We start from the raw sequence: 620 nt of genomic DNA, 5'->3' as shown, positions 1-620 counted from the left end.
GAGAGAGAGAGAGAGAGAGAGAGAGAGAGAGAGAGAGAGAGAGAGAGAGAGAGAGAGAGAGGGATGGAGGAGAGAGAGATAGGAGAAAGACATGACAGAGAGAAAGGGGGTGAGAAAGAGAGATAAAGGGGTGAGAGAGAGAGAGAGAGAGAGAGAGAGAGAGAGAGAGAGAGAGAGAGAGAGAGAGAGAGAGAGAGAGAGAGAGAGAGAGAGAGAGAGAGAGAGAGAGAGAGAGAGGGGGGGGGGTGAGAGAAAGAGAAAGGGGGAAGGGGTGAGTGAAAGGGAGAAAGAGAGAGGGGGAGAGAGGGGGAGGGAGGGAGGGAGGGAGGGAGAGAGAGAGAGAGAAGGGGGTGAGAAAGAGAGAAGGGGTGAGAAAAGGAGGAAGGGAGAAAGAGAGAGAGGGAGAGACTAATATTTTCAAAAGGGTAGTTGCGAATTTGAATAGAAAATCATAACATGGAAGAATGGCAGTAATATATGGCACAAGAAATGGGAGGTTGTTGGTAGAGGTAATTTAATGGGGACATTTGAGAGGGGAGACTGACATAAGTGAACCAAAACTAACACTGTCTTAGCAATCTGATGTATGTAATCAATAAAAAGCTTTTAAAATCTTAACA

At 46.6% G+C, this 620-nt stretch overlaps 1 protein-coding gene across 1 annotated transcript in view; it reads right to left on the bottom strand.

The window, feature by feature from the left end:
* Window positions 1-313: 313 nt before the first annotated feature.
* Window positions 314-620, bottom strand: part of jing (AE binding protein 2 jing) — a 67,315-nt gene continuing 67,008 nt past the window's right edge. The window contains exon 7 of the mRNA XM_076197567.1: window positions 314-620. This exon is cut by the window's right edge and continues 1,365 nt beyond it. The gene's annotated coding sequence lies outside the window, so the exon portion shown is untranslated.

The sequence above is a fragment of the Oratosquilla oratoria genome, chromosome 14 (genome assembly GCF_046742065.1).
Source record: "Oratosquilla oratoria isolate Oo_2021 chromosome 14, ASM4674206v1, whole genome shotgun sequence".
NCBI classification, from domain to species: domain Eukaryota; kingdom Metazoa; phylum Arthropoda; class Malacostraca; order Stomatopoda; family Squillidae; genus Oratosquilla; species Oratosquilla oratoria.
The sequence above is the reverse complement of the archived record's forward strand: the minus strand, read 5'-3'. Positions and strand labels throughout refer to the sequence as shown.